The sequence below is a fragment of the Helianthus annuus genome, chromosome 10, assembly GCF_002127325.2.
Source record: "Helianthus annuus cultivar XRQ/B chromosome 10, HanXRQr2.0-SUNRISE, whole genome shotgun sequence".
Lineage (NCBI taxonomy): Eukaryota > Viridiplantae > Streptophyta > Magnoliopsida > Asterales > Asteraceae > Helianthus > Helianthus annuus.
This window is the reverse complement of record NC_035442.2, coordinates 39,963,310-39,987,078: the sequence shown is the minus strand read 5'-3', so window position 1 is coordinate 39,987,078 and position 23,769 is coordinate 39,963,310.

Sequence of the window (23,769 nt, the reverse complement as noted above, 5' to 3'; positions counted from 1 at the left end):
ATTTTGGAAGTGATGTAGATACTGATGATGAAGAAGAATATATTAATAAAGCTAGAAAAGGTCTAGATCCTGATAGTTTTAATTTGTTTTTTGCAGATAAAGTTGAGATGCTGAATGAGAAGAAGATTGCCAGATTGAAGAGAGAGCTGGAAGTAAGAAGATTAGCTGATGACAAGGCAAAGATAAAAGTTGAAGAAAATTCGGAGAAAAAGGTCAAAGATGATGAACCAGTGATTGAGAAAGTGATAGAGAAAATTGTTGAAGTAGAAAAATTAGTTGAAAAGATTGTCGAAGTGGAGAAAATAGTAGAGAAAATTGTTGAAGTTGAAAAAATTATAGAAGTTGAGAAGGTTGTCGAGGTTGAAAAGATAGTTGAGGTCATTAAACCTTGTCTGAAATGTTTGGAGTCCTGCAAACATTGTGAGGAGAAAGACAAGAAGATTCGTGAACTGGAAGAACTGAAAGAGAATTTGTTGTCTGATGTAAAGTATGTAAAAGAATCATATGATGTGCTGAACAGAACAGTTGATGGTCTGAAAAAGACAAATTCAGAAGTTGATGCTGCTATGACAATGATGAGCTCAACATTAATGACAAAGCAGAAGGTCATCAATGAGTATATTGAAGACTGTGCTAAGCTGAAAAAGGATTTGGAACTTGAAAAAATTGAAATTGAAAGAATCAAACGTTTGTTGTTGAGTTATACAACTTGTGATTATTTGATTGACAGAGTTTATCCTACTATTGCAGGTCTTGAAGCTTTTCAAGAACAAAAGAAAGAAGAAACGGATACTGGTAAGAAACAAAGTGTCAAGTATAACAAGTGTCCGCCCCCAATATATGAAAGTTATTCTCCCAGAAAGCCAAATGAGGAACATTTAAATAAGGCTCTCAACATCAAGTTAAAGTCTGAAACCATTGATGAGTTACCAGATAACATTGATGTCACATTGACAGCGTCTGACACTGATCATGAGTCTGAGTTGTTAAAGAAAGTGGTCGATTAGGTGTTGGATATGGATGAAGAGTCAAAGTCGGAGTCTAAATCTGAAAGTCCGAGTTCGTCAGAAAAGATTTCGAGTTCACTAGTCAAGCGGGTTTACGATAAAGAAATCATGTTATCAAAATCTAATTTGAATGATAGATCAATCAAAGTGGCATATACTTTGAATGATTCAGACAAATTATATTCTGATGTGGAATTTCCAAAAAGAAGTGTCAAAACTGAAATGATCAAACAGGTTTTCAAATTAACAGAAATTAATATTTCTGAAATAAAATATTTTAATCTTCATGAAAAACCTAAAAAGTACACTTCAAGAATTCAACAAAGAGTAAACAAGAAAATGGGTTACGGTTCTGGTTATGGTTTTCAAAAGAAACCAAACCATAACAGTAATTTCAAAAAGAAAGGTTTGGGTTTTAGTTCTTCAGAAGGTTATAAAAATGAGAAAATGATAAATCAAAAACAAAATTCGTTGCAGGAAGAAGTTCTGAAGAAGAGCAGAAGAAACCATTCTGGGGACAGTCAAATCAAGAGTTTCTTGCTGGAAGAAAGAAGAATATGAAGAAATTTGTTCCAAGAGTTGACAGAAGAACTTGTTTCAAATGTCAAAAAGCTGGACACATTGCTTGGAATTGCCACGAGTCCACTTATTCAAAACAGGGAGTTTCTTCTAACTCTGAAGTAAGAAGGAAACATGTTGATAAATCAGAACAATCAAAAGAAATATTCAAATTGTTTGATAAATCGAATTTTGAAGTTGGTGAAACTTCAAAACGTTTTTACAAAAGAAAAGTCGATGAAAACAAACAAAGATGGGTTGTTAAATCTGATTCAAGTTCTGACAATGAATCTGATTCCATAAAATCAGAGGAGTCATTTGTTGAGAAAAAGAATGAGAATTCGGTTCCCGAGTTAAACGATGAAAACTTTCCGCCATTGTCGAAAGAAAAATTGGAGTTAAAAATTGGAAAGATTGAGATCTCAGATCAATTCTTCCCTGGTAAAGGAGAATTTGATGCTGAAAAGGCTTTCAATGGGAAAGTCAAACATATATTTGGGAAGATGGTAGATGGGAAAGTGAAAAGTGCAAAAGATTTTTATAGATCGAAAGGAGGTTGGGATAGGGTTGAATCAAAATCACCCAAGGCTGGTCAGGCTTGGGTGACAGCATTTTCTATATAAAATCCTGACTTGCCTGAGCTCCCAAGTGGGTAAACGTGGAGCATGAATCGACATCATTCATAAAATTGTGTTTTTGAAAAATGATAAAAATTGACAAGTGTGACTTGCCGGAGCTTCCAGGATGGTAAGAGTGGAGCAGGAATCGGCATATTTCTTGAGAAATTCACATCTGTGAAATTTCGTTCTTCAAGTGATATTCTTATTCTTAAATTGTCATATTTCAAGTGGTTAGGTTGATGGGTAAACCTACAAGTGGTTGGAAAGGGATTTTTATTCACAAGTGGTTTTCAAGGTCGTTAAGTTGAACTTGATCTAACCTTTATTCATTCTGATTAAAAAAAAAACAATGTGATGAGTTGAACCCCAATTTTACAAGTGGTAAAATCAATGAAACTTATTTTCCGGAAAAACCATTTTGATTAAACAAACTTAAGTGTTTTGAAATCATAATGGGAAAATAGTTTGTTGTTAGGGGGAGTTCTGATTGTTTGTGCCAAAGGAATTGTTGTGAATTGCTTGAAACAACAGTTGTCATGTTACTTGTACAATTTGTTTTCAAATTTTCTTTAGATGATTTTGAATTTTAGGGGGAGTAAGAAATTTCAGAAAATCCAAAAACATTAGAAAATTTGAAAAAGACAAAAACATGATAAAATCAAAAATCGAGTTTTGTTGTGAACAAAGGAAATGATAGTACATCAGTGGACTATCACAACACGCTAAAGAATTGAAAAGTTAAAATGTGATAAACGGTCTCACTGAGGATGTGCCAGTAGGTTTTTGCACATTCAGTAGATTGTTTTCTAGATATAAACATAAAATCAAACTTACTTATCTCGTGGGGAACATCTCTCGGATATATGGGTAACCCCCGAAATCTTGTTTGAATGACCCCTTTTTCTGAGATACTAGGTCTTTATGCTTAGTGATATCTGGGGTATTATCCCGGGACTTCTGATTTTGCGGAAGCAATGGCCTAGTCCCCGTATAATACTTTTCGTTTGCTTTAAATAAAAGCACCACCCTTAGCATAAAAAATGATGAATCATTGCAAAATGCTAATCATATGTTGTTGAAGAAAAGATTCTCTAAAGGGAACCCACCAAAAGTCGAGCCATCATCTCTCTGTACGAACGGAAGTTCTAACCTTAGCTCTCATGGCTTCGCATTTAACCCTTTACAGATATCATCTAGGTATACTCACATGTAAGACTGAATATTGGGATCTGGATACGGGAGTATATTCTGAGGTGGGACACGCGAATAAGTTTAAGTGCTTAAAACATTAATCTCGTATCTCGGAACAATTGAACTTTGTGTGAAAATTTAAGTGGATAAATATACTGACAATCTAAGTGAATCGTTTAGAACTTAAAATGTTTAAAGCTTAACGGTGTTGGTGATTTTTCTCATAAACTGATATGATCCTCTTACACAAACTTATAAAAATATTGTCTGTAAATATTTATTTACTGCATTTCATCTATATTAGCAAAAATCCAAAAAGATTTTCAGTGTGTTTTTGCATAAAGTTTTGAAAATACAAAAAGATTTTCGACAGCTGATGATGAAGAGCTGATTTTCAAAATTCCAAGTGCTAAACATAACGAACAGGTTTGGGAAGAGTTTGTTTGAAAAAGATGTTTTTCTTACATGTGGTCATCAGAGTTCCTTTTAAAATGTTAAATCATTTTGAATGTTGTATCCACAAGTTGCTAGCAAAGAATAAAATTTGTCAAATTGTTAAATTTGTAAATCTTATTGTGAGGTAGAGGATGTGCAGATTAGCCAGGATTCTGATTCTGAGTAGATAACCAGGTCACAATCCTGATCCTGTGAAAGCCAGACTACGATCACAACTCAAGGGGGAGTTTGTTAGTAAAGAGGAGTCTGAAGATGCAAGAGCCAGGTCGAGATCCTGGGAAGAGCCCAAAGACTGATAAAGACTGAAGATTGTGAAGACTCGAAACTGAAGACTCGTCAACATCCGAGGGGGAATCTGTTGGTGCATACGTCTGTCGACTTTGTCTTGTATCGAGTCTTGTATTAAGAATTGTTAGATCAGGGCACATAGTACGAGAAATCTAGGTTTTGTGTGTAAAGGGTTGATTTCGCATGAAATAGCCAGAGGCTATTTCGTATGAAATAACATTTGGTAATTTCGCACGAAATTACCTTGTGCCTATTTCGTGCGAAATAACAAGCCTATAAATACCCTAGATGCGAAATCATTTGTAAGGTTCGTGTTTCCGGTACCGAAGTGCTGCCGACGTGTCGTTTGATCTGTAAACCTGTCAAATCAACAAAACAAGACAATTAGAAGTGAATCAAGCTGTTTCCAAGTCAATTCATTAGTTTCCGCATCTTGAATTGATTAGAACTCTTCTAAACGACTCGTTTGGTCGTGAAAACGTTCCTACAAAAAATATCTTAGTTGTCACCCGTGGACGTCGGTCAGTTTAGACCAAACCACGTAAATCCCCGTGTTCGTTTATTGCTTTTGGTGTTGTGTTCGTGTGTGTGTTCGGTCCTAACAACTGGTATCAGAGCCGAGGCTCGTTGAACACGGTTAGTTTGCACTGAGACGATTTGCGGAGGTGTTTATCTAGTTTTTTTTTATCGAATTTTGGCGTAGGTGAGGGTTTGGTCGAAACCCTTGAAATTCTCTAGACACCAGGTTAGTTCGAGATTGGAAGTTGATTGTTGTTTTTTGTTTCTGATTGCGATTGGGTAAGAGAAATAAAGGACGAATTGCCTTGGGAGTTGAGAAGAAAAGAAACTTATTTTTTTCTTTGGTCCCTGTGTGTGCTACGTAGCAACAACAAAGCAATTTTTTTTCTACATGTCCATGTGAAGGAGGCTTAGAAAATTATTCTTGGGAGCTGTGAAATTGCAACAGCCAACAACGATTAGGTGTTCCAACCTTGAAAGTCGCTACCTCTTGTTGCCGACCAGGATAGTTTCAGTCAATTGTTTGAAGATAGTCAATTGTTTGAAGATCAAAGAAGCATGAATCAGGTGTTTTCTGCTTCTGTTTGTTTTGTGTTGGTTTTCAGTTTATTTTTCGATTTCAATTTCGTTTAGTCGTGTTTGTGTTATAATGGCTGAAGACGTGAAGGTGCAGATCGAAAAGTTTGACGGGAAGAAGTTTGGTTGGTGGAAGATGCATGTTGAAGCACTACTTTGTCAGGAAGACTTAGATGTAGTGCTCGAGGACAAAAAACCTGAAAAAACGTCACAAGCAGATTGGGATAGGTTGGATAAGAAAGCCAGAGCAGTGATAACATTTTCTCTATCGGAGAATGTTGCATTCAATATCCAGAAGGTGACCTTAGCTAGAGGAATGATGGAAACATTAACGAACATGTATGAGAAGCCTTGTAACGCCCTGCTTTTTTGCACTTTCCCTAATTAGAAAACTTGTCGTATATTTCTACTTTCGGAAATCCGTCTCCTTTGTAATCATAATTCATTTCAAGCCATTGTAAATTCGAGACTTCGGTTGTAGTAAAAAAATTGATCTTTTATATGAAATTCATGTTGTTTATACTTAATGCATACTTACGAAGTTAACTCGCAAACAACTACCATGTGTTCATGATTCTTAAACAAACATTTGTTTCACATTTTGCAAGATGCAAATTCATGTTCTTTACGCTTATTTAATACCTCAAGTCACATGCCGTACATACTTGTTATATTGGTTTGTTACACATACTTATGCATAACATATTTTTTTTACTCTTACTTTAATTCATGTTTAATATACCTTTGGGCCTTGATACATGTTCAATACACACTAGACATTGTAGGACATGTTAACCATATATAAAATACATCTTATTTATACATTTTACATCATTTAAACAAAAAAAAAATATAAAAGCTGCCAAACAACCCTTGCAATTCAGCCATATATTGCTGAATTATCTCTCTTTTTTATTGCTTAAACTCTCACCTACTTGTATTAAATGCCAACCCAACTTAACCATAATCCTTCCCCGTATAAATATCAGTTATAACCAGCCTCCCTACCACTTTTGCAACACTAAAACACTTTCAAATTCTCTCCAAATCGCAGCTGATTCCATAAGTTCGAGTAGAAATACCAACATTCACAAAAGTGAGCATAACTCATTCATTTCTTATCCGATTCACTCGATTCTTTTTCCTACTTCTTTGTATCGACCCTAGCTACGTTTCCATTGGTTTTCCCTGGAAAACTAGGCCCTGGAATGTCGCCAAAAGGGCTCCAAAGTTGACTGATTTTTCTGTTCTTGATTCAAACTTTGATAAAGTTGATTAAACTTCAGGAAACTCATCTCAAACCTATGTCCTTATGCTTATAACCACATCTATGGTTAGTTAGGCTTAAAAACAAGGTTGAGACATGTAAAATCAGAGGTGAAAACCTCACAAACTTTCTATTTTGGTCAAGGGTTTAAACCCACAAGTGATGTTCATGCCTTAAGCTTGATGAATATGTGATTTAGGATTAGCTTGGGCTATCCTACTTGAAAATCCACACATTGCTAGATGTTTTCTCTTATATTAGTTGTTCTTATTCCATTATTACTTGTAAGTTCATAACCCTCCTTGAATGTTCATAACATCAAGTGTAGTGGTGAACATCTAGAGGTACCTAAATGGGAGACTTGTTCTTCCTACCTCCTACATGACTTCCATGATACAAAGAGGTTCCTAAATGGTGGATTTATCCTCCTACCTCCTACTTGACCTCTATGATATAATATACACTACATACTACTTATATGTATATTCCAAATAATCGAACCTTTGATGACGAATTTATGTTCATTTGTCAAGGTGTTTGATTACATCATCTAAAACATTATGTGTTAAAGATGATTACTTTTGCATATGTACTTTCCATATTCATTTTAAATTCCGAATCAAACATACCTTGAACTTTAACCCTTATTCATTTGTCCTCCCAATCTCATACACTCATCAACACTTGGATAATCGGAAGAATTAGCAATGTTGTGAGAATACTTGACCCATTTTACTGTTTTCACACTTTTGGGTGTAACATGTTTTTATATACTAAACACACTTAGTATACATATTCTTATGCAAATACATAAACAAACAATCCAATACATGCTTAATATTTGTTATGCTTGATTCGTATTTTCTGGGTGATTCTTATGTGTTGAACTTGTCATTAGCTTCGTACAAGCCCCCACTTAACATGTACAGCGCTATAGGAGTAACGCACCACCCGTGAACGAGAGATATGTTAGGTTTATTCATTCATACTTGCATAAACAGAGGGTTGACTTGTAAATCGCATGCCGGTTTATACGTTTATCTTGATAACTAGGTTTGCCATGTGGATTGTTCCTTATCATTTTTATACTTATATATTACGCACCAAACTTGTTGCTGGTTTAACGATGATGTTGGTGATGCATGGAATCTAGTAGGATACTTAGATGCACACTTTAAATTTGTATTCTTATTGTATTGTATTGTATTTCATTATTCATGTTGTAGTTGTTTCAAATCCTTGTAATTGACTCTTTAGAAATGAAATGAAAAATTTATTATTTTAAATACTTGTCACAAATAGCGTTATGAAGTCTCTTGCAATCTATTTCGTCTCACTCCGATGTTTCCGCCATCGGTTGGGGTGTGACAGATTGGTATCAGAACCATAACTATAGGGAATTAGGAAAATTGCCATGCTTTTGACCTAGTCTATAGTTAAGCACCAAATTCGACCATACTTGCTTCACATGCTACTTTTATGAAACATTTTTATGTGCTATTCTTGAAATGTCTCTTACGTGTTATTTTCTTGAAATGTTTTATGTGCTTATACTTGTTATTATTATTTCGAACATACGTCTTTTTACTCGTTTATACTAAAACTCGAAATCACTCGTATCATACCAACGAGACGACTTCACCAAAATAGGCGTGAAACCCACAATTTGGTGAACGACTCTCAATCCACCTATTCTCTTTACACGAAATTCGCCCCCAAGTTAGGAGTGAGATCCTCACCTTGATGGAGAATTTCCATTTTCAAATTCTAGTGGACCCTCATCAAAGTTTTGAAATTAAATTTTTGACCTGACGAGTACCAACCACACTTAGGGTACGAAATCGTCAAGTTAGGGGTGAAACCAGCACCTTGTCGACTAGTTCCACTCCTTGATTTTTCATCAATCTCGCCAAGTTTTGAAATTTCTATTGATTTGGGGACATGTAGTAACCGGAAGGGTGAATACCGTTAACCGACATGTCGGCGAGAGTATTCCACCTATTAGGCCAAAGCATGCTTCTCAAATTCAAAAGACTTTTCGACCACTTTGGTTCGTCAAAGTTTCGTTTAGGAACCATCCAAGTTTAACCAAACCTATATTTTTCTATTATCAATCTTATGCGATCCAATATTTCAAATTCAAATCTATTTTCGAGATTATTCCTCACACACACATTATACTAAATCTCCTAATACATTTATACGTTATGCACATGCATGATTTCAAAACGACACTCAAATTTTATTTACATTCCTTGTAACACCAAAATGGAGACATATCATCAAGATAGGAGTGATTTCCTTAGCTTGACGATTAACTCTGCTCCTTTCTTTTCTTAAAATGACCTCACCAACGGGTTAGGGGTGTTCCCTTATCTGGGTGATCGTTACCAAAATTTTCCTTCAAAAGGACTTTATTATGAAAACACGATCAAGTTTAATACCTAAATCGTCTATCGTTTGTTAAAATCCCTACTTATGAAAATTTCAAAATTTATTGTTTTATCAAACGTATTCCTTATTCCATAATCTATTTCACGTAAATCATATACGCGAAATACTTAGTCATACCACTAACGTTTTGCTTCCTGATTTTCAAAATACAACGAAATGCTACCCATCTCTTAATCGATCTAATGAATCTCTTGCCCACAAATTTCATACTTGACGTAATCACTAAAACACACTCACATTGTATCATTATACTAAGGACTTTCATCCTCAATCGAAAATCAAACCAATATATCTCACATTCCTATGAGATCTTATAGTTATTATAGGATCGTTTTACTAAAACTACTTTCAATGTTCATAAATCATTTTACTAAAACACTTTTCAATGATCACTAAGTTCAGTATGCTAAATTTCTTTTAAGAATCAACGTTTTCACGAGAACTTCCAAATTTTAAATTTCTTATTTTAATGCAAGATCCTTTGCAATGATGCAAACTTATTATTTACAAAGAAGTTTTTATTCACCGCTCAATATGTCATTTAAATTTAAAACACGTGGGCAAGAAAATGTCATAGGAACCGACAATTTTCAATGTACGTAATTTCTTTTAAAACAAGAGTCATTTCCGTTCTTTTACAAAGTACATCTCACATAATCAATAGATGCTTTACATACTTTTGACATCCACAAACTAGATTCTACATTACAAGTCAAACTTAGTCTATTTTGATTTGATTAACTCAACGTTTTTCTCAAACTACTATACGTCTATATCATCGTACATGTTTTAGTCAATACCTCACGATAATTTCACTTAAACCGTTCGTTTTTACATACTCAACCTTTTGATCGTTTTTATATGCTTAAATTCGTTATGTTTCTAATAATACTATATACGCAATCATTATTATTCATACTTGCACTCATACTCATACTCATAACAATATGTTTTATGCTTATACTTATACTCATATTCATATTCATACCCATACGTTTTATGCTCATATTTGTACTCATATTCATATTCATACCCACACGTTATATGTTCATACTTTTACTCACATGCGTATTCATACTTAAACATATACTTATGCTCATACTTTTATTCATACTCATAATTCATAGATTCGTACCTATTGTTGGACCCAGTATAGCCTAAAGAACTTCTTTTCACGTAATATGGCAAGTGATTTCAGTAGATGTGAAAAGATGTGCGGAAATGGAAATCAGACTTTTAGAAACAAGACCTACAGAATTATCAAGTTTATATCACTTTGAAACAAAATAGTTTACAAGGTGATTGTAAGATTATTATCTAATACAAATGAATCTTGAATTCTGTGGGTGAGAGGGCAATGGAGTTTATGTAGTATGTATGAATGCTAAGCTTCAAACTCAAGTATCCTTTGCTTGATGAGCCTTCTATTTATAGAAGGCTGGATACATGAATAAACAATAGTTTATTCATGCAATAAGTCCTGCAAAAAGTAGAAATTTGACATATTCATTGAATCCAGCGTTCAAGTTTCCTTTGTAATCATGATATCCAATAATATCAAGTTGCTTCGGTCATTGTGGCAGGATAGAACTGATTTTTTGACAAGTGGGGTATTCATCAGAATTTCTGATAAACCACTTCATCAGAAATTCTGGTGAACAAATCATCAGAAAATCTGATAATCAGAATCGTCAGAAACTGATGATATTTCATCAGAAATATCATCAGATCCATCAGAAATGACCTTCTCTGATAATCTTCTTCAGCTCTTGATCAACTTGTGATTCTTTGAAGTAGATGCTTTTCATTTCAGTTGTCCTATCCGATTGTGATTTTCTTCAATACTTACAAATAAAGATTCCTAACACCTATGCGCGAGCGAAACCCGAGGGATTCGCTTACATTGGTCTCATACATATTAAAACGTAAATATACATTCTTATACATACTCATTTTTATTTTCAAATTATATATACCCTGATTCATACACAACTAGTACAAGCTATGCGGATCATGCGACGAGCAATATAATCACGGGTGCACACGGGATTATAGTGATAGGCGTATGAGGACCATAGAGTGTACTACTATGTATGGTAATACATGGAACGTAACATGACGCGAATAATGAAACGGACGTAACGTGGTCAAAACATGGTGGATACACCGCTGGTACTTCCTATATATAAGTGTTTTCACCATGTTACCAAACTTTCGTAAAACGTCCCATGAGAAATTCGGTGTTTTGCAGACCTTTCAGACCTAATACAAACTTTAACAACTCACAAACGCATTATATCCAATTATCCATGGCGAGACCTTATTCTTAACACTCATATTCACATTGTATCCAACCTTCAAACCATTCTTGTACTCGCATTCACCTACTAGATCGTTCGTCCACTCTCATACCTCCGTTGTTCCCAGTTATTCTTTGGTTTTTATACAAACCTCATTTACAAGAAATTGGTTTAAACGCTCGAAACCTAAAATACTTTTCCTTTTAAAGCTTTCTTACAACCTACGAAGCGACCACACTTTTCATCAAAATGCATACCTTTTTATACGGAAGTTTTCTTTCTTAGATAGCATATTTTAAAATACCTCTCCATTTGGATTATTTAAACTTGTTTAAGCCCACTTTGCCTATACACACATACAAGTTTTACTTATGATTAATGTCTCAAAACATACTTTGAACAAACTCTTTTCACAACCCTATCCCTTCGTTCCTCAACGATTTTATACATCCTTCCCAACACGTCTCAAACTTCAAAATCTCAATTTTAGTCAATCATTCTTTTTAACCAAAATGCCTTTTTCAAAGTCTTCCTCATGAATAAATTTCGGGATGAAATTTTCTAAAGGAGGGGAGACTGTAACGCCCTGCTTTTCCGCACTTTCCCTAATTAGAAAACTTGTCGTATATTTCTACTTTCGGAAATTCGTCTCCTTTGTAATCATAATTCATTTTAAGCCATTTTAAATTCGAGACTTCGGTTGTAGTAAAAAAAATTGATCTTTTATATGAAATTCATGTTGTTTATACTTAATGCATACTTACGAAGATTAACTCACAAACAACTACCATGTGTTCGTGATTCTTAAACAAACATTTGGTCACATTTTGCAAGACGCAAATTCATGTTCTTTACGCTTATTTGATACCTCAAGTCACATGTCGTACATACTTGTTATATTAGTTTGTTACACATACTTATGCATAACATATTTTTTTTTACTCTTACTTTAATTCATGTTTAATATACCTTTGGGCCTTGATACATGCTCAATACACACTAGACATTGTAGGACATGTTAACCATATATAAAATACATCTTATTTATACATTTTACATCATTTAAACAACAAAAAATATATATATAAAAGCTGCCAAACAGCCCATGCAATTCAGCCATATATTGCTGAATTATCTCTCTTTTTTATTGCATAAACTCTAACCTACTTGTATTAAATGCCAACCCAACTTAACCCTAATCCTTCCCCCTATAAATATCACTTATAACCATCCTCCCTACCACTTTTGCAACACTAAAACACTCTCAAACTCTCTCCAAATCGCAGCTGATTCCATAAGTTCGAGTAGAAATACCAACATTCACAAAAGTGAGCATAACTCACTACTTTCTTATCCGATTCACTCGATTCTTTTTCCTACTTCTTTGTATCGACCTTAGATACTTTTACATTGGTTTTCCTTGGAAAACCACGCCCTGGAATGTCACCAAAAGAGCTCCAAAGTTGACTGATTTTTCTGTTCTTGATTCAAACTTTGATAAACTTGATTAAACTTCAGGAAACTCATCTCAAACCTATGTCCTTATGCTTATAACCACATCTATGGTTAGTTAGGCTTAAAAACAAGGTTGAGACATGTAAAATCAGAGGTGCAAAGCTCAACAAACTTTCTGTTTTGGTCAAGGGTTTAAACCCACAAGTGATGTTCATGCCTTAAGCTTGATGAATGTGTGATTTAGGATTAGCTTGGGCTATCCTACTTGAAAATCCACACATTGCTTGATGTTTTCTCTTAGATTAGTTGTTCTTATTCCATTATTACTTGTAAGTTCATGAACCTCCTTGAATGTTCATAACATCAAGTATAGTGGTGAACATCTAGAGGTACCTAAATGGAAGACTTGTTCTTCCTACCTCCTACATGACTTCCATGATACAAAGAGTTTCCTAAATGAAGGATTTATCCTCCTACCTCCTACTTGACCTATATGATATAATATACACTACATACTACTTATATGTATATTCCAAATAATCGAACCTTTGATGACGAATTTATGTTCATTTGTCAAGGTGTTTGATTACATCATCTAAAACATTATGTGTTAAAGATGATTACTTTTGCATATGTACTTTCCATATTTCTTTTAAATTCCGAATCTCGACTCTAAACATACCTTGAACTTTAACCCTTATACATTTGTCCTCCCAATCTCATATACTCATCAACACTTGGATAATTAGAAGAATTAACAATATTGTTGTAACACCCCGATCGCGAAATACAACAACACGCGGCGGAAATATCGGGGAGTCACGTTACAAATTGCTCACAACTACTGGTACTAAATTTGTTTCAATATTATTAACATTGTTTTACAAACAAAGAATACATGTAATTGTCTTTTGATTTAGAAGTCTAAGGCCTGAATGCAATCCTATGCGTAGCATGCTTGAATAGTTGATAACCTGAAAGATATGTGAAAATAAAGTCAGCATAAAAATGTCGGCGAATACATAGGTTTTGTTAGCCATATAAATGGCAAAACATTTGGTATTGCAATACTTTGGTAACTACGAGAGTTGTCGATTGAAAATAAGTTTTGAAGCCAGAAAATGGCAAAAGTTTAGCATTGCAATACGTAATTTTTTATTATGAAAACTCGTGACAAAAGTATTTGAATATGGCAATATGATTATTACTTAGTAATTTTTATGCCATTTGAAATCATTATAAAACTCGTTAATGTGTTATTAGAAATCCAATCAAGTATTAGTAATAACTTTTTTGAAATAAATCGAAACTTATATAAGTATTATACAAATCAAGTCAATGATTCATAATAATACTTTAGATATCCTTCTAAAAATCTAAGATATAAAGATATGGGAGATTCTACAAGGATTTGGATAAACAAACATTGGATCAATAGTACACAAAATCTTAAAGTGATTTGGATAACGCTACAAGATTAATAAAATAAGATCACTTATATATAGGAAGTACCAACGGCGTATCCACCATGTTCTTATTTGGTTACCCGTTTCGCTATCTAAATCACAGCTACCACATAAACACATAAACTGTAAATCTGTCAATCAACCTGTAAACATGCATTAAAGCACACAATGAATCCAATCAAGGACTCCAATATTGGTACTTTAAACCTCCTACAAGAACCAACCTATGAAGATAGATAGATGCTATAAGGATTCTGGGTTCTGTTACATTGTTTACTTACATACGCATTAAAGCACATAATGAATCCAATTAAGGACTCCAATATTGGTACTTTAAACCTCCTACAAGAATCAATCTATGAAGATAGATAGATGCTATAAGGATTCTGGGTTTTGTTACATTGAATTGTTGAATCAAAACAATCCTAAATCGTAATGGTGATTCGGGATAACGCCACGAAGGGTAATATAATAAGCACACTTATATATAGGAAGTACCAGCGGCGTATCCACCATGTGCTTATTGTATTATCTAGTTTCGTTATCTAAATCACCAACAATCTACACAAAAACCATAACTGTAGTCCTGTAAAGTATTTCTTAAAAATCTCACTATGAAGATAGGAAGATCTAAGACTGTACTTCAAACATCCTATAAGAATCAACCTATGAAGATAGATAGATCTTGTAGGATTTAGATAAACATGTATTTGCACAATTGGAATAATACACATAAAAGCACTTAGTAAACACATATATGCCATACATTTTGGAAAATAAATTGATTACACATATGAATCACTCCAAAACATTTGAAAACGGTAAAAGAGGGGTACTATGTACTCGCCTAGGATTGCATATAGTTCTTGCTCAAAAGATATAACAAAGCTTAAAGGATCAAAAGTTCAAGTGTCGAAGTGGTTCCTAGTGTAACGGATACTATGTTAGTGAATCAACTCCTAAATCGGAGAATCGGGTAGAATGAGGTCTCGTAAACCAAATAAGTATTGGAGCTCATGTGATATGGTTTAACAAAGCCTACATTCTAAATCGGAACCTATCCTAAGTTCTTACGACCCATTACGACCCGTTAAGGTAGCTTACGCCACTTTAACGTGTCGTTCGTGCAAATGCGCGTTCGAGACGCCTAACTAGTCATATGACAAGTATTATATGCCTTAACATATCTAATTATGTTATATAATCAGTTTAGATGTCAAAATATTGGTTACATGTGCTTAAAATGAAATTATGCGCAATAAGGGCATTTTGGTCATTTTCTTAAGGCATATAAACTACCTTTCATACAACTAACTAAATGAAGTGACCATAAGGTATAATGTCGGAAGGTTATTCCATATGCAACTATGGTCCCAAAATATGTTTGGTCGGATCCTAACGATCGACCAAATGGGTCGGCTTCGAAAGTCTAAGCGGTTGTTTAGACCGCTTATCTTACGACCCTATATAAGCACTAAACTAAAAGTGACGAGTTAAACATGTTAAAACATGTTTAACTAAGTTAGAAAACAGGTTTTGATACCAAAACAAAGTGTTTTGATACCAAAACAAAGTGTTTTGAAACCCAAAGATAGCTTCGTTGCAAAATACGCATAAACGCGTATTTTGACCGCAACTATGACTCGTCACTACGCCTAATTAACGTGGTAATCAGTAGGTACAGTCACAAGAGACTATAGCCATCGTGATTACGCTCACGTTACAAAGTTCAAACGAACTTTGTGTTGACCATTGATTGGTCAAAGTAGAAAGTCAAACACTATTTGACTTTCATGCTTGAAATACAAGAACAAGCATGAAGGAGACTTACAAAAGGTCCAAGCCTTGAAGATTTGAACTCAAAATACTCAGGAATGGAGCTTCACAAGGGAGAGCTTCAACTTAGAGCAATATTGAGAGCAAATGTGTGAAGAATGCAAATGAATCAAGTGGGTATTTATAGGAAGTATGGATCAAGGAGATCATTCCAAGTGTTTCGAAGGTGAAATATTGACCCTAAATGTGTAGAACATGGTTTCTAATACCATGGGAACTTGAAAACAAGCTCCATGTATTGCAAAAGTTACAAAAAGGAACCAGAACTTCGAGTCGATTGAAGAAAACAGGTATGCTGTTGCTGAAACAAGATTTATGTCCAGCTATAGGCGTCGCGTCGTGCCACAGCAAAGGCCTTTTGCTGTCGCCGGATGCCACGGCATAGGCTGAAGTTTCAGAATTGGCAGAACAGCCCCCTTCACACATTTTAATGCATGTTCGATGCGTTTAAGGCCCATTAACCCATTTTCAAGGCTCTATAATGAAGTTAAATCATAGGGGACTTGAAATATGATTGAAAATATCTCGGGTGTTGGTTTGTTTGGTCGTACGGTCGCGTTTTGCGGTTAATTACGACGGAAGTCGTAACGAACGCGAAAACGATCCAAATTGCGCGACGAATGATATTTTTGCATTCCTATCACTAAAATAAAATATTTTAGTGATTAAAAAAATTTATGGATGTCCGGATATGGTCAGAACGTAAGATATGCGCGTACATGCAAACCTATGCGCTTTTTGACGCTTTTAGTCCCTATTGATCAAATAAGCATATTTTCGCATAACGAACCCCTCAAAGCCTATTTCTAAGCTATGTAAAGGATATTTAGGGTACGTTTAGCTTATGATCAAGTTCCGGAATGTTCGTTACTATACAAATCAGCAGACTTTAGCAGTTTGACGCAAATAGTCCCCGAGAGTGAATAAACTTGTTTTTGACACACCAAAGCCTTCAAAACTTATTTCTAAATTATATAAAGGTTATTTAAGTTATGTTAAGCCTATGTCACTATTCCGGAGTGTTTGCCCATTAAGCTGATTACGTTTACGCATCAATTCGCGTATAACTTTCCAGAAAACGATTTAAAGGTTGAAAATGAACTAGAATCAAAACGTGAAATTGTCAAACATAAAAAGCAAACATTGAGACCAAAAACACTTTGTTTCTTTGATAAAAGATATTATCCTACATCGTGCGGTGTTTACGGAGCACAAGTGTCACGGCTCCCGACCCTACCCTGGACGGAGTCGGGGGCCGCGGGCAGATTTTAGTGGTACCCGTGGTATTCAATTTATGCGACAGCGGAAGTCTTTTTACAACAGGATCTTTTCACCGGAAAATGCTCGTTTAATATATTACACAAAGTTAAGGGATGAATCCCAAAATTTACAATAAGTTGATTTCACACAGAAATCTTTATTTTCCAAAACATGTTTTATTCATTTATTTACACTGAGCCACTTCTCTGAGCTTGATAGTGCTTTACTGCACTTTTCCTGTATCACACAAATCACCTGAAACATGTTTGAAAAAGGTTTTGTCAGCGGGGAAATACTGAGTGAATCATTCCATTTTCTAAAACGACCCGTTAGTTATAATTTTTACAGTATTAAGAGCGATTACAATGTTTCTATCAACCAATTATCAAGAATGGGTATTTGTCACTCGACCGGATCTGTGACTGTGGTCATACCACTATTGGGTCCCGTTGCCCTAATAGTGACGGTTTACTCACACAGAGTAATAATCACTCACATAGAGTAATACTCACTCACATAGAGTGATAAAAATAGTAATGTGCACAATACCCCACATACCAGCTGTAATTTGGTGATTACAAAGACTTAATCCCTGTAATTATAACCTTTGAAAATAATTTGAGGTATTGTAAAACAGTTGATAAAAAGAGAATGACTCACATTGCAGATTAACGAGCAATAGATATAAGCCTACTGATTAGCCTTGATTACACCTAGTTTAACACAATGCACACACAGGCAGGTTAGTAACTAATACAGCAGTTACGTCAATTCACGAGATTAAACCCTCACAACGATTAATCAGTGCAATACTCGATAATTCAATCGGATTCACAACGAATAACAGAGTATAGTCCGAATTCGAACAGCACTCAAATATTCAAGTCGAAATCACGACGAATAATCAAAGTACAAGCTCAATTGAGCAACACCCGGACTATCATTGGATAGTTATAATCGATCGGACGTTGAATTGTAATAGCGATCGAGTTATTACCCTGATTGTGGCAGCACCTCGTGATTAGTGTGTGTGTGTTGGACTGTTTCTGTAATAACTCAGTCTACGTAACTCGATTTTACGTTGTTCCAAAGACAGAATTCAAGTCCCAATGCCCAGTATTTATACGTGAAATTGGCATCTCCCGCGTGTCGTGGAAGATGACAGTGATTCTGTCACGACTCGCCTGGGAAACCCACATAGCCTAGGGTAGCCTTGCTGTGGGTATAGGTCTGCTGAGTCGACGTTCAACGAAAATTATATTTAGACAACGAATATTCGAAGATAACTATCATTTTAGGGTTTAACCCCCTTGAGTTTTAGGGGCCCTAATCCTGATTCTGATTATTCTGAAAATTTTAGGGTTAGTGCAAGGCATCCGATAACTTAATCTTGTATGATATACAATGTGGACATTATTAGGTTCATAAGAAGTCTTGGTCAAACAAACAAGTTTTGTGGATGAAGGCATGAACGGGTCGAATAAATCATAAATTAATAATAAGGCGATAGCGTGTAAGTTAAGAATTTCCTTAATCCGGATATGGGATTTTAAGTTCATATGATAGAATGTGAATTTACAAGCATGTAGGAAGAAACGGGAGGTCAAACGGGTAAACGGTTCAAAAGTTACGTGCGTTTTAGTGCGTACGGACGACGAAACGAACCTGCAGAAAAACTGCAAAACTAAAGGGCGTCGCCGACGGGTAGGGGGCCTAAATGTGGGATCCTAAAGAATATGTAGTAATATGGTACCTAAATGTGGGATCCTAAAGAATATGTAGTAATATGGTACCTAAATGTGGGATCCTAAAGAATATGTAGTAATATGGTACCTAAATGTGGGATCCTAAAGGATATGTAGTAATATGGTACCTAAATGTGGGATCCTAAAGAATATGTAGTAATATGGTACCTAAATGTGGGATCCTAAAGGATATGTAGTAATATGGTACCTAAATGTGGGATCCTAAAAGATATGTAGTAATATGGTACCTAAATGTGGGATCCTAAAGAATATGTAGTAATATGATACCTAAATGTGGGATCCTAAAGGATATGTAGTAATATGGTACCTAAATGTGGGATCCTAAAGGATATGTAGTAATATGGTACCTAAATGTGGGATCCTAAAGGATATGTAGTAATATGGTACCTAAATGTGGGATTCTAAGTTAAGAATTTCCTTTACGTATGTAGAAGCGTATTTATGTATATATGAAGATACGTATGATAGTATGTATATATGTGAAGGCGTAGAAATGTATGTATGTATGCAAATGTGTATTTGTGTATGTATGCGAGTACGTGTGATCGTAGGCATGAAGGTAGAGACGTATAAATGTAGGTACATATGTAGAAGTGTATTTATGAATATATGAAGATACGTATGGGTGTAGGCATGTATGTATTGAGATATGGATGTATGCACGAGTATATGAAGTAGGATTTTGGATACGTTAAGTGTTAATGATATTAATTATGTACCTGGAAAACGAAGATTTATGCAGGCACATTATTGAAGACTCACAAGGAATGGATACGCTAATGATATGCTTAAAGTTAGAGAGAAAGCTGAATGGAAAGTGTACATGCATTGAGTCTTGTTTATGTATTGTGTACTAATGTGATGAATGTATGTGGTGAGTGCAGGTTGTACGAATCACGAGTCATGAGGATCTTCAAGGATTAGAGATCGAGGATCGAGTCACAAGACAGATTGTACGGAAACGTTGGTGTTGAAATTTAGAAAACCCATGTCATGTGTTTAATTGTAAATGAGTCAATTGATGACTTCATGTGGAAAAGTTGTATTAAAATGAAGTTTTAAGTAAGTCAAGGTAATTATAAGGAAAGAAATTTTATGGTACGTGTTTCCGCTGCGACTTTAGTCAATTACAAAATTAGGGTGTTACAAATACCCCACATACCAGCTGTAATTTGGTGATTACAAAGACTTAATCCCTGTAATTATAACCTTTGAAAATAATTTGAGGTATTGTAAAACAGTTGATAAAAAGAGAATGACTCACATTGTAGATTAACGAGCAATAGATATAAGCCTACTGATTAGCCTTGATTACACCTAGTTTAACACAATGCACACACAGGCAGGTTAGTAATTAATACAGCAGTTACGTCAATTCACGAGATTAAACCCTCACAACGATTAATCAGTGCAATACTCGATAATTCAATCGGATTCACAACGAATAACAGAGTATAGTCCGAATTCGAACAGCACTCAAATATTCAAGTCGAAATCATGACGAATAATCAAAGTACAAGCTCAATTGAGCAACACCCGGACTATCGTTGGATAGTTATAATCGATCGGGCGTTGAATCGTAATAGCGATCGAGTTATTACCCTGATTGTGGCAGCACCTCGTGATTAGTGTGTGTGTGTTGGACTGTTTCTGTAATAACTCAGTCTACGTAACTCGATTTTACGTTGTTCCAAAGACAGAATTCAAGTCCCAATGCCCAGTATTTATACGTGAAATTGGCATCTCCCGCGTGTCGTGGAAGATGACAGTGATTCTGTCACGACTCGCCTGGGAAACCCACATAGCCTAGGGTAGCCTTGCTGTGGGTATAGGTCTGCTGAGTCGACGTTCAACGAAAATTATATTTAGACAACGAATATTCGAAGATAACTATCATTTTAGGGTTTAACCCCCTTGAGTTTTAGGGGCCCTAATCCTGATTCTGATTATTCTGAAAATTTTAGGGTCAGTGCAGAATTACTTGGGTGTCTTAACTAGGGTTTTCTTATTAACTAATTATCGTTCTAATTATTGATTTTAGTGGCAGTTGTTACATCCTCCCCACCTTAAGAAAAATCTCGTCCTCGAGATTTATTGGAATAAATGAGGGTAGTTTCGCTTCATTTCTGATTCCAGTTCCCAAGTGTACTCTGGTCCTCTCTTGGATTCCCATTTGACTTTTACTAGCACTAGTCGTTTGTGCTTGAGAAACTTTATCTTCCAGTCTTCTATTTGTAGGGGTTTCTCTACGAATTTCAGCTTTTCATTTACCTCTATATCTTGAAGAGGGACTACCAGGGATTCGTCTGATAAACATTTCTTGAGGTTGGATACATGAAATACATCATGTACTCCAGCCAACTCTTCTGGTAGTTGTAAACGATAAGCTACTGGTCCTATTCGTTGAATCACGGGGAATGGTCCAACGTACCTTGGACTTAGCTTTCCTTTCTTTCCGAATCGTACTACTCCTTTCCAAGGAGAGACTTTTAAAAGTACTTTATCTCCTACTTGAAATTCTAAAGGCTTACGACGATTGTCTGCATAGCTCTTCTGACGATCTCGAGCCGTTTTCAATCTTTCCTTAATCTGAGTTATCTTATCAGTAGTTTCTTGTACAATTTCAGGACCTGATAATTGATTTTCTCCGATTTCTGCCCAACATACTAGAGTTCTGCACTTACGTCCGTACAATGCTTCGAATGGTGCAGCTTCGATGCTTGAATGATAACTATTGTTATAGGAGAATTCAATTAATGGCAAATGGCTATCCCAATTACCACCAAAGTCAATTACACATGCTCGGAGCATGTCTTCTAGAGTTTGTATTGTCCTTTCACTCTGTCCGTCTGTTTGTGGATGATAAGCAGTACTTAGATTTAGTCGAGTTCCCATTGCTTTCTGAAAACTTGTCCAGAAATGAGAAGTAAAACGACTATCTCTATCCGATACAATGGAGAGCGGGACTCCATGTAGGGATACTACTTCGTCCACGTACAGTTGTGCTAATCTTTCCATGCTAAAGGTTTCTTTCATTGGTAGGAAATGAGCTGATTTGGTCAATCGATCGATAATCACCCAAATAGCATCATTACCTTTTCTGGTTCTGGGTAACTTTGTAACAAAATCCATTGTTATGAGTTCCCATTTCCATACAGGCATTTCTAACTGTTGTAGTAGTCCTGAAGGTTTCTGGTGTTCAGCTTTAACTTGTGAACAAGTTAAACACTTGGATACGTATTCGGCTATATCCATTTTCATTCCTATCCACCAGAAATTATTCCTTAAATCTTGGTACATCTTATTGTTTCCTGGGTGTATGGTATACCTAGATTTATGAGCTTCTTCTAAAATCTTATTTCTTAACTCTCCTTGCTTAGGTACCCAAATTCGTTTCTTATGGAATTTCCAAATTCCATCATTTCCTTGTTCTAGTTCTTTTAGGTAACCTTTCATTCCTTCAGCATCATCTTTGATTGCTGTTTTCTGAACTTCTTTGATTTGTGCCATTAAATCTACTTGTAGATTTAACCTCAGAGCACGGACTCGTTTCTGTTTCTCATGGTACTTACGACTTAAGGCATCTGCAACCACATTTGCCTTTCCTTCGTGATATTGAATATCACAGTCGTAATCACTCAGCATCTCCATCCATCTTCTTTGCCTCATGTTTAATTCTTTTTGCCCAAATATATATCTTAAACTTTTATGATCTGTATAGACAGTAAACTTACTTCCATACAGATAATGTCTCCAGATTTTAAGGGCAAAAATTATGGCTCCTAGTTCTAGATCATGAGTCGTATAATTTTCTTCGTGCTTTTTCAATTGTCTAGAAGCATACGCAATTACCTTCTTGCGTTGCATCAACACACATCCATAACCTAACTTTGAAGCATCACAGTATACCTCAAAATTTTCTGTTCCTTCTGGTAAAGCTAGGATTGGTGAATTCGTCAATCTATGCTTTAAAATCTTAAAGGCTTCTTCTTGTCTAGGTCCCCTATTCAAACTTAGTAGCTTTACAGGTTAACTTAGTTAATGGTACGGCTATCTTAGAAAAATCTTTGATAAATCGTCTATAGTATCCAGCTAAGCCTAGAAAACTTCTTATCTCCATAGCTGTTTGTGGAACTTTCCATTTCGTAATGGCTTCTATCTTAGCAGGATCTACATGGATACCTTCGTGATTTACCACATGTCCTAAGAATTGTACTTCTTGCAGCCAAAATTCACACTTCGAGAATTTGGCATAAAGCCTTTCTTTTCTTAACAAAGTTAAGAGAACATGTAAATGTTCACAATGTTCCTTTTGGCTTTTGGAATAAATAAGTATGTCGTCGATGAAAATGATCACAAATTTATCCAAGTATGGTTTACAGATTCGATTCATCATGTCCATGAATGCTGCTGGGGCATTCGTTAATCCAAAGGGCATGACTGTAAACTTATAATGACCATACCTAGTTCTGAAGGCAGTTTTAGGTATGTCTTCTTCTTGTACCTTCAACTGATGATATCCAGATCTTAAATCTATCTTAGAGAAATACCTAGCTCCTTGCAATTGATCAAAAAGATCATCAATCCTAGGTAGTGGGTATCGATTTTTAATCGTAACCTTATTCAATTCTCTATAATCGATACACATTCTCATTGATCCATCTTTCTTTTTCACAAACAGTACTGGTGCACCCCAAGGGGATGAACTAGGTTGTATGAATCCTTTGCTTAACAATTCATCTAATTGCTT